The sequence below is a fragment of the Xiphophorus hellerii genome, chromosome 16 (genome assembly GCF_003331165.1).
Source record: "Xiphophorus hellerii strain 12219 chromosome 16, Xiphophorus_hellerii-4.1, whole genome shotgun sequence".
NCBI lineage: Eukaryota > Metazoa > Chordata > Actinopteri > Cyprinodontiformes > Poeciliidae > Xiphophorus > Xiphophorus hellerii.
In genome coordinates, this window is record NC_045687.1 from 6394469 (window position 1) to 6405798 (window position 11330).

Below are 11330 nucleotides of genomic sequence, written 5' to 3' on the forward strand. Positions count from 1 at the left end.
TGTTTATCTTAACGCTCTGTGCACCGCTGCACAGAACGTGAAGTCCAATGTCACAGCATGATTTAGCTAACAAAAATAACTCCGATGTCACTTTTCTCAGTTTTGACTGATTCCTCAGCTTTGTGGAGGAGGATTGATCATTTTCTCCTTAAGAACAAATATAATAAAGCAAAGAATCAAGTCAAAGGGCAAATGGTAATAGAAAGTCACAGAAAAAAAGTAAACTGGATTGAAATTTGTAGCGACTTGCAGATACAAGAAAGCCTCAGATTTACACCTAAATCAACACCTCAAATGTATGCTGCAGAACACACTCCAAACCAGGCAACATGTCCGTACGATCCCAAATTGCTTTGATTCTTTACACATATCAAGGGCCATTTCTATGTAAATTTGCAGCTCTTCTCCATCCCTTGACATTGTCATTCAATGCTACTACAGCCTAAATTTTAAATCAGACTGACGTTGTTGAATACAAATGATGATAGAGCCTCAGCATAGAGGCCTTTCACATGCACTCCTCTGCTGTGCCAGGCCGTTGCCTTGGAGGCACATGATGGTCAGATGAATAACACGTCTCCTCTGAAATCACTAAGAGACAATCAACAAAGGTAAGATCATTCACTGTGGACAAAACTAATATATGTTTTTAAAAGTAACTATTTATATTTGCAAATATTTACATGCAAACATAGGTGGGACTACAACTTCTGTCATTCTACAGATTTTTTTTTAATTGGGGAAAAAAATTATAATGATACAACCGTTCTTGTTCACAGCTCTGTTATTGTTTCGCTAGCTGGTGGAAAATACCTAACATTGTTAAAAATGACCAATTTAAGTCCAAATGACTCGCCGCTGTTTTGATTTTCTGTGAGTTCCTGGACAGTCATAGATTTCAACAATGAGCATGAATGGCAGTATGAGTTAATCACTAAGGATTCAGATAAATAATACATTCACAGTAAGATGTTATGTTGCGAGAAATCTCCATGTTTTCCACCTTGATGTGCAAAGAGCTGTGTCTTTTGGAGATGATGGGCAGTCTGTCTGTGAACTACAGGCAGTCCTCTCTGTTCTGTCTCAGCTTCTTTGCTTTGTTATTCATTTCCTCTGTAAGAGCAAAGCACTGCTGCTTTTTATTGTTTCTGCGCTCTCCGTTTCTGTTTCCAGCTGGGCAGAAAAGATGCTTTTAAGGCTGTTCTTGATATGGTAAAGGGCTAAGCATTCATTTTTCCTATTGAGAGGTTGCAGACCCATGTCTTTATTTAGCCTTTCAGGCGCACGAAGCAGGTGACCAAAAATAGGTTTTTGGTTAAAAAAAATTATCTGATGTAATTCTTTTCTGCATGCTTTAAAGGTGTGGTTTGGAATCTGCTCAGTATTAAGGGGTCCAGTGTGTCATTGAAAATAATGCCAGCCTGAGGCATGACTAAATCATCAGTTGCTTAGGCCTCAGGTAATAAATATTTGTGTATAAATAATGCATCATCAACAGTGTAAAAAAATTTTAAGTGTACTTTTTATTCTAAATATTACCAATGGTCATTTAATGTATTTTAAGAATTAAACAAGACACAGCAAGAATCTGCAACTTGGCTCTTACATCCGCTAATGTGGCTTTTTATAACTTTGGACAAAAATGATCATGAATTAACCAGTGTATTAAAATGTCAATGTAACAATTAAATGAATAAATAACAATACTGTTCTGTTTTTACAATAATAATGCAAGAAATGCTTTAGTGAAGGTGTTTTTTGGTCTTTAGATTGAAAACTGTTATTTTTTTAAGTCATTTTCTATAAAGCGTGGATGTGCCATTTAAGAAAATGTAATAATTCCTTTTCATGTAAAACACTATTTTGTAAAGTGGCCAAAAATTGTTCTTAGGGTAGTAAAGGTAGCTAATTCTTCATATAGAACAGAATGTAGTTGACATTTGCAGAAATAACAGCAGCAAGTCTTTTAATCTGTGAAATTTCGATCCATTCTTTGGTGAAACTATCTCAAACTAATAATTTGTGTGCACAACAGCAAACAACGTCTGGATCCATACATAGAAAAAACTGGGTCTGCTCATGTTTTCCCATATGAACCTTATTTTTATAGACCCAAAGACACTGGGACTCGTTTACTTTTGGACCTTAGAGTGGTGGACTCTGATCTTTTTAAATCTGCCTTTAATTCCCTGACCTTGTTTTCAATATACTGTTGGTCTTAGGTTGTTGTGAGGCAGTTTTTGATTTTTATATGCCTCACCTCATGAAGGGAGTGTATTGTCAGATCAAAGCTTTGTACCTCTGTAAATACCTTGGCTACCTCTCGGTGAGCTAAGTCCACCTTCCATTACCAGCAACATGACTGGCATCACTGATTTCCTCATCTTCTCCTGCTCATTCTCCTCTCCACTTCATAGCCCAGCCCAGTCCTCACACTCAGACAGAGAAACTCATTATAGCTACGGATTAGATCGATCGGTATGGAGGGGGGGTTGCCCAGTGGAGAGGCAGCATGCATGGGCCAAGCAATTTATGCCAACAATGGAGCTCATCTCTGCATATCCTGACTGCAAATCACTCCCAAGCAAACCAGTGGGTGAAAACACACTTTCTCCTGCACAGAAAGACAATCATGGGTGCACCACTCATTATTTTAAATTTTCTTTATACAGTAATGCACTCTTAAAATTTTGTTTTAAATGGGGCATCATGCTTTCTTAATATAATGTGTACCATCAGAGAATTCACTCTCCAAAAATGCCTTGATTTTTGCCATAAATGAATTTTAAAAAATTAAAAAAAACACCCAATACCACAACAATATCTAACCCCTTACTGGAAAATCTGCTAAACACTCCCAGACTCCCAGCAGTGGACCATTATCCTTCCTAACATATTCTCAAAGCCCAAAAATCTCTCTTCTAAGTGGTTTTCTCTCTACAGGAGTGCCGAGCCTCCTTCCATCACCCTGGAAACTAGAGAAAGTAAACACAACTGGGATTGAGTTGTTGCTCCGCTGCCTGTCTTCACGGTAGCCTCATCTCGCTTCTTCAGGACCCTTGGCCCTATCTTTATTTCCCACTGGAGTATTATTACTTCCAGAACCTGGTTCACCTTACTCAGCCTTTGATGGTGGGTGTGCGTGAGTGTATCCATGTGTGTGCACCCAGTGTTTTGAGGGGTTAATAACAGATTAGGCACCAAAGCCATGAGTAGAAAAGCTGGTGTAGCTTTCCATAAATTACTCACTTTTTGTCTCTACTTCTTCCTTATTTGTGCATCCTTATTATTAGTTCTGGGTGGAAATAAATGGAAAGACTGTGTGGCTAATCCCTTACCTGGTCAAGGGTGATAATGTTGGTCTCAGCTGTTAGCAGTGCAGAACTTATCACAATTGAAGGATTTTACATCTGTTACCCCTTAGAAGAAGAGAAATAGTGAGAGAAATGATCACAGGAGACAAAATGCTCTTCCACTCACTCGCTTGTATTGGATGCATTTCAGAAAACAATACAAAAAATATCAGAATTCATAGTACAGTGTTAACTAAACTCATGGCAAAGTGCTAACTACAGCAGCTTATAGTCACAAATAAAAAGAACACAGGCATCTCTTCACACCATTTTTGTATTGTCCTTTAAGAATAAATTATTTAAACTATATTTTTATACAAAATCAAAACAAGTGTTTTACGTTAAATGCATTTAACAGTTGTAAGCATTTTAATCTGAACTATTTAAATGTTTTTACAGTACAGTCAAAACTAAATTTCTAAGCATAAAATACAAATATGTCCAATCTAAATGATGAAGAAAATACATAACTTGTATTCACAATACTCAAAAATCATAAGCAGGAGGTGCATTACTCTTATTTAAACAAATCAAACTACCAGACGCCATAATGACGGCCTCCTGCCGTTAGCACTAGTGCTAAACTAGTTAGCTGAATTCTACTACTAAATGATGAAAACCAAATACAAACACATACATACATACAGGGCTAGCACACGTTCACGCGGCATTCTCTAAATTATTTTTATCCCATTAATTACCTTAATGAAGGGAAATAGTAAGAGAAATGATCACAGGAGACGAAATCGCTGTTCTTCCACTCACTCGCTTGTATTCAGTGTGGGAAACGAGCACGCAAGTGCCCCTAGTGGATCTTGTAAGTCATAGCGCTAAATTAGTAAGGTAGAGGGCAAATTTCAAGATAAGTTATAAAACTTTTTTTTTCAAGTCATATTTCATATATGCAGCATGTTTATGTCAACTTAAGGTAACATACTGTTATAAAATGGCACTAAGTGGCTGGAAAGCACTTTATACTGCCCCTCTAAGCTATAAATAAGTTAAATTGAGACAATGCACTTGCAGAAGTTGGCTATTTGTTCTACAGTATTGCCTGAATGAAAGAAATTGAGTGATTGATCGGCCGATAACCAAATGAACTTGCCCAATTAAGCTCAAATTTGGCCAATTTTGATCACATAGTAAGCAGCTGATGCATTACTAATATGATGGCAAGAGGAACCTTCTCCACAGTTAGTGATATTCACAATGACCATATCTGTTTCTCTACTGAATCTCAGCTCACATATTGTTATATCATGAGCACATAAATGGGGGTTGCTGATGAATTCTGAGCAAACAATATGAGACCTAATTAGGGCAATTAAGGATGCTGATTACATACCTGAAAAATGGCCAACAAACAAAACAACTATCCTTTCCCTTCCCCAAGGGCATGGACTGGAAACAATGTCCCCATAATCCCTCCCAGCACATGGCCGCTGTCCTTGGCCTGAGAAGGAGCAGCATCCCACAGGCAAAAACATGTTCTCATCTGGACGGAGGAGATAACTGCACCCCCCAGCCCTGAGCCTCCCTCTCCCTCCCCCACCAACCTGTCTGTGCAGCAGCATCTTTCCTCAAGGCCTTGCAAGCTTTTTAGAAACAACTGTCCATCAGACCAGAGCACACATGCGAACCAAAACCACAACACAAGGCCACAAACTCTCAGAGAAGATGAGAGGATGGAGGAAAAGGGGCTGCAGAGTAAGAGCAAAGCTTTGTGTTTTATTCTTTTTTTCCCCTTTGCTCTTCTGTTGGCTCTTATTGTGAGCTTCAGCCTTTGATTTGGACAAAGATTGAAGAGCTTAATCCCCTCTCTAAGGGGGGAATGACACACAGGGCTTTTATTTGTGGCCATAAAATCAGTTTAATTTAAAATCAATGTCTGACTTCTCCATGGTGCAGCTACGAAGGGTTTCTCAGACAACACACTGGCTACAGAGATTATCATATTGACTCACTGGCAGGGACAAGTGGAAGAAGAGATGCCATGCTGCATGAGGCCACAACAGACGTAGTTACAGCCTAGAGCACTTCACAGTATAGAGATCTGCAAAATAAAGCAGGTGCAGCTCAAGTGAATTCTGACTGCTTCCCTCTTAGCTGCTCGGATCACATCTCTGAAGCTGCACCGACTTTGCTGTGAATATTTTAAGGAACATTCGTTTTGTATGTACTTTAAAACACGACTGTTAGATTTCAGTTTATCTGGAGACTCTGATATTGCAGAATATTCTACTTTTTCGAAACTCCTTGGTTTGCTTCAAAGAATGTTTTGGGTGTGTTTTGTTGGTGTGTGCCGTTGTTGCTTACAGGTTTGGCACCATTTGAGAAACCTATTCAACTTGCCCACTTTAGATTTAAGATAAACGTAGATAAACGTAGAATTGATTCACAGAGAGTGATATACAGTTTATAACTGGTCTGACTTGCTTCTGGTTTGAGCTAATCACTCTGTATGCCTATTATGGAGTACTACTCTGCAGTGATGACTCATCAGCTGGGATAAATGAAACATCAGAAATAGAGTAAATAACGTTTTGTTCCTACGCTCTGCAGCTCTGGACTCAATTCTTGAAAGAATGGGCTCTGCAGAAAACAACTCCAAAATCTTACTGTATGCCTTCCATTTTCCAGTAAGGGTAGCTTTTACTACAATTTGCATAAATGCATTTTAGTGTAAATCTATTCTACTTTTCTATTTTAGTGCATGAATTTTCATTGAGTTTGATTGCTGCTGTAAATACAGAGAAATGCTAAAGAACAAAAACACCATCATAATAAAATTGAATTGTTTCCAGTAAAATAAATGATGGGTCCAAGTCATATAAAACAACTCAATTATGAATACAAATTCTAAATTAATGATTAGATATGCATTCAAGTTTGGTCGTATTCACAATATACAATCAAGTTCAGTTTACAATACCCACTGGTAAAAATCTAAGGAAACCCAGTCGGTTACATTTAGCAATTAATAATTCAGCAATCCGTCAACTTGAGCAACTCCAGAAACTCCAGAATCTGGTTTAGTAAAATTTTCTATCTTTTGTGACTTGTTGGAGATTGGAAGACCAAGCAAACACAAAAAAACATAGAAGCATTGATTCATGAGTACTTTCTATTTACAGCTGCTGTCACACTGTTTCCTATCTAGCAAATCTATATACGTTGATGAAATGAAGATAATTACATAAAACAACAAATCCTGCCACGTCTTGATGAAGTATGTGCTTCATGTTCTCCCATTTTGAGTAGTGCATTTATATTAGAATCAAATGTGTGGTCTTCCCAGTGTCCCACTGTGTCAGAATGGGTATGATACATTGACTCTATAATCCCCATGCTGTTTTATTTCTATATTTTATGAGTCCATATCAACTAACTGTCTGGAAATTCAATTTCACTGCTAAATGAGTGCTGATAAAGATAATTCTTAACTGAATTAATTACAAAGTAGCTTAGTTTCACTTTCAGATTTAAGCATCTGGCCTGCAGGGTATTGTGAAACTTTATCAGTGCAGACAGCAGAGAATAGCATGTGGTTAAGTAATACTAATAATGTAGAGTAAATGTGAAGTATACACTATGTGGGAGAGCTGTGGTGATCATACAGAGAAACTTTTCAGTGTGCAAAAGCTGTGACATTACTGCTTTCTTGGTAATTAAGTTGTGCATATTAGGGTTAAAAGCCTGTCACAAAAGGTTTCTCTCCAGTGGCCTTGTGTCGTTTAACATCACTGAAGCTAAGATAGATACACAAAGGTGTGATGGGGGTGTTAACTAAATTAAGCACACATATCTGCAGGCAGCAGTGTTGGCTTAATCTTAGAGACAACTGAGTTTTTAATACATCAAGACAAAAACAAACAATTCCATTGGACTTACCTTGAGGGTGTTCCTCTGCTGCATTTTCTCTCAACTGTGTGTCATCAGCACATGTAATTAATCAGAAATAATTACATGCAAAAGTGTTTTCTCAGCTATCACCAGATTTTGAGTGGCAGCACAGATTTTTATATGCAATTATTCCAAAAGCCTTTGAAGACCCATAATAAGCCCAAATTATCTGCATGACTGGATACATCTACGGCAGCAAATTAGTTCTGTTGGTGAAACTAACCTTCCGAAAAGAGTCATCGTCTGAACTCTTTTTTTTTCTCTCTCTGCCTCTTTTGCTTGTGAAAAGATGTTTGAGACTCAACTTATTCAACATCTTTCAGACCTTTCTCCAATTATTTTTGCAAAAATAGTCAGTGGAACTCAAGTGCTTCTGATGATCCCAAAAGCGGCCAAAAAGGACAAATAATGCAGTGTGAAAAAAAGTTAGAAAAATCAATGGAGCACAGAACAGCTACTGTTTGATTTGGCCATTATCTTGCTGAGTAAAATCAAATATTATATAGGCTGCCATACTTTAAACTAAGGCTGATTGATTTTAAAAAGCTTACAGCACCTTGGAGAAAAAAACAAACATATTTTCTTATATACTGGCACCTTCTTTTCTCCTGGTGGTTTTCACATTGATGGGAGCACGATTATGTTCATTCCTGCCTTTCTCTTCTCATTTTCTCAGTCTGTGTGCGTCTCCCTTCCACTGCCTCACCAACAGCTGCTTCTCCTTTGGCTGGTTTCCAAATGGAGGACGACCGAGGAGAGTGAATGGGATTTTAATTTCACTTGTTAATGCCGCTTTTCCTCATTCTTCCCCTCCCACAGCCTTCAGCACCAACAATGCAAGCAGAAAAGTTCAGGAGGGAGGCAGAGGAAGGGGGGGATAAACAGCAGCTTGTGAGTGACATAAGAGTACGATCTGAACATCAAGCTTGTAAATTAAGAGGATATTGATTAAGCATGAGTGAAGAGTTTCACTCTCCTTTCTTTTCTCTGTTGTTGGTTAATTAATTATGAAGTGGCTCAGAGGGGGTGAGGAGAAATGAAGCAGAGAAATTGCTCCCAGACCTCCGACAGCATGATCCGTCTTTAAGCTCAAAAAAAAAAAAAAAAAAAGAAACAACTGTTCTCTGTTTAAGGAATTAAACATGAAAAAAGTGCTCACAAACTGGATAGGAGCTACCTTAAACATATATGGTAGAACAGTCAAGTCATTTTGAAATGAGAGACGACAACTTTATACTTCAATTCAGCTGTTGCCAGGGAAACATTATCTAATTCTGTTTCTCTGATGAGCTGCACATGTAATCTGCAGTATGAAGCACCTGGCAGGCCAAGATCAACAAAGTGCTCACACATTATTGTGCAATGCGGTCAAAGAAAAATGCAAGATGTCGTTTGATTTAATTCCCGTTGAAGACGCAGCTTGAGTTTTATCTGGAACAAACCCATGCCTGAAGAAAAACATACTTAAGCTGGAAGAAAACATAAGCAGACATGTTTAAAAATGATGAGCGCCATTCCTGTGAAACTTAGAAACCTCAGCAAAAACCCTGAAGGCCTTGTGTTCTTTAAAACGGGAGGCTGTGGTGCACCCAGGCGGGGGGTTGAGGGTGAGTTGTGACATCCATCCTAAGTGAGATGGATTACACAGAGCCAAGTGGATTTGAATAACAAGCAATTTACTGGCTCTGATGTGATGCTGCAGAGGTGCAAGTCTCCTGCAAGAGGAGGCACTAAGCTCCCATCACACCAGGTGCTACACTGAAACCATTCCCCTGCCTCCCAGTGAGCTGACCCGTTCCAACATGAAGCTGCTTGACATGTAGACGCTCTGCTTTGTCTGATGCTGCAAATATCAGTTTCTGGTTTAGGTAATTATGAACAGAACAAAACCAGAAACTCTAAAGCAAGTCAATAATCGAGGGAAGTAGAAATTAGATGCAATTAAATGGGACAAATTAGCTAAAAATAAAATAATTTTGCAGAAATCATAAAAAAGTAATGACTCTCCCTTGTGATTTGCACCAGAGTCTTCGTACCTATGCAGTGACCAATCAGAGCAAGCGGCAGATGGCCTCTCTGGAGAATCCATTAACCTCGGAGGTCACCAGACTGTGACCTCTCAGGGTCAAATCTAGCTCGGGAGAGCCAGTAATTGTCATTAAGTCAACATATAGAGTTTAATCTAAAATGGCCTTTGTTACCTGATAAACTGTATAGAAAAGATGGATGCGGTCATCAGTTGATAGGAGGACGATTTAGGGTTATTCTATTCTTCTAGGGCTTTAAAATGTATTCAAAAAGGGAATCCACCTTCTGCATGAAACACTAAATTCAGTTGTTTTTATGCCTGTCATCAAGGTTTTATTAGCTCAAATGATCCATTTGGAGAACCATGTGTGTGACGCTTAAATGGAAAGAGGAGATGCATGTTTTAGTTCCCTTTATTTATTTACATAAATACAGTGAAGAAAATAAGGTGGACTGATCATTCTACAAAAAACAGCGAGTCTCAAAGAGAAACAGCTAATAAAATGGATAGATTTAATTCATTATTTTTCAATAACATCCATTTCCATACCCATATTCTGTTTTTTAGCCACAAGTTTTCCAGGTGTATTGGTATAGAATACTATACACAACTTTTTGACCTATTTATATAAGAAGGGACAAACTAATATATCATTCAAATTTTAAAATAATTTAAATTTTACAGTGCATTAAGTAATTTTTTCCCCTTTATCCACAAGCTTAATATGGGTAGTTTTCATTATTATTTAATTTTTTATATTTTAGAGTTTTCCCATTTAGTGCTTATAGTAAATAGAAACAAGATTCAATTTAATATATTTATTTTTAAATATATTTTTAATGCATTTTTTTCACTTTAATGAATACAACATGCTAAATGAACAAACCTTTTGTTTTATTAAATCATGAACCATTCATATTTATGGAATTCTGTGTTTTGCAGTCCTGCTCAAGTAAGAAACAGGGCTCCACATTATTCTTTTGCAGAATGAGCGAAACAATTTTAAGCCTACGTTGCTATTTTATATGTCTTCTCATTATGTTTCTAATTGTCATTAAAGTTGTGAGTACTCTGTTTCTTTTGTTGTGGATTAGATTTGTTTCTGCTTGTTTTAGATGTTTCCCTCTTCCAGCACATCTGGTTTCAATTATTGAACTTTATTATTAAGCTCTTATTATTAAGCGTTATTAAGCTCGGCAAAGGCTGGGAAACAAGCTCCTCAGATAAATTAGATGCAAAATCAAATGTGCAAAAAGTTGGAATTTAAAATTTGACGCTGCTGTTAAAGGCAGCGTCAAATTTGAAGCTTTATTTCTTAAAACCTCCTCAATAACAGCCAAGGAACATAAGATTCATCTGTGATGTCGTCCAATTGTACATAAACTATGTATACCTCATACCACATTCCTTTTAAATTCAAACAGTTCAAGTTGTAGACAGTTTGATATGTATCTCAAAGTCCCAAAGTCGTTTGAAAAATATGGAAAAGTACAGAATTGATGCAGTTTCCTGGCTCAGTAGGGTTGAAAATTATTTGCATTTCAAGATTTTATTCCCTGTCCCATGTGAAGCAAAATACACATCCATCCATATGTCCCTATAACCCTAACCCTAGCCCTACCCCCTCTATCCCTAACTCCTAACCCTTTTTTCTTTTGTTTATTTACTTTTGGATATTTCATACTTATGGATAAGTCACTGTGAAAACATTTGTAACTCATAGTGGTTATACTTCAAGAGTGACTCATAGTTAGATTAAAAACAATAAAAACTTGAGTCTGGACATGTATAAAATTTTGACAAGGAAAATATTGTCAGCTTCCTAAAATAATGGCCTATGTTTTTTTTTTTGCCAAAAGAAATTTCGTCAAAAAAAAAAGAATAAAAGAAAAATCACCACCTCTCTTTTGCCAAAAGATAATCATTATTTAAGGAAGGCAATGATATGTAAGACTACTTCAGACTGTGATGGAAAACCATAACCAGTGAGTTTAAATTGACTGGGTGAGGTGTTCCCTCTTGTGGAAACAGATCGACACTACAAC